The sequence below is a fragment of the Phalaenopsis equestris genome, unplaced genomic scaffold, assembly GCF_001263595.1.
Source record: "Phalaenopsis equestris unplaced genomic scaffold, ASM126359v1 Scaffold000002, whole genome shotgun sequence".
NCBI lineage: Eukaryota > Viridiplantae > Streptophyta > Magnoliopsida > Asparagales > Orchidaceae > Phalaenopsis > Phalaenopsis equestris.
This window is the reverse complement of record NW_018164444.1, coordinates 21,854,594-21,855,536: the sequence shown is the minus strand read 5'-3', so window position 1 is coordinate 21,855,536 and position 943 is coordinate 21,854,594.

The window sequence follows — 943 nt, the reverse complement described above, 5'->3', positions numbered from 1 at the left end:
GGCCGAAATTTGGAGAGTGGGGAGGTGCTGCCTAATTTTCCTCTAATCTCGTTGGTTCGATTTTACTTGCTCTGTTCATCTTCTGTGGGTTGAGGCCTTTTGAAGTTTTGTGTTCAAGGTAATTTTGTTTCCCTTCCTTAACTGTTCAACATTTTGTGGGTTGCTTGGTTCCCCGTTCAAGCTATCTTGATGCCTTTGCTTAAGCATTACACACTCTTGTTTGTTTATTAATATCTTGGCTCTGATAGTTTATACGGCAAAAGAAAGGGGAAGCAAGAAAAGGGGAGCCTCTGTCCCGTCACTTCATTTAAGCTTTGTTAGTAATAGAATAAATGAGGGGATTACTTGGAAGTTTACTCAAACAAAAAGTGTGTGTTGTTTATTAAAACTTCCTAGTTGTGTTAAGCTTGTTTAGAGCCATGATAGCTATTGAAATTTTGGTGGATTATTTGTCATATGCTGCTGCCTTAGAGCTGGTTGGATTTGGAGATTACAGGACATCGAATTTCTTAGCAAAGATTGCATGAGTTGAATGAATCTAGCTCATTGGTGTTAGAAGGAGATTCATTACATGGATGTATTCCCATCGATTCATAAAAGCCAAGATCTTGCCGAAAATAAAATGACATAAAGGAGGTAGCATTTACATATACACCACCCAATTCTTATATATTTACATGTTTAACACCCAAACTTCAACTTCCACACACATAGCACCTTACTTTATGTATGAAATGAGGTGTGCCCTCCGGATTCGCGTGCTTCAATACTCTACGATAAATTTCTGAATTGCTAAATGTGAGAAGAGGTATTTACATGCATGGCACACGATTCTTTTGCATTCGCATGTCTAGCCGACAAAATTCTACTTTTGCATATGTATCACACAATTCTTATGCAGTTACATGTGTAACACACGGTGCTTTGCTTTTTGAAAATCTGA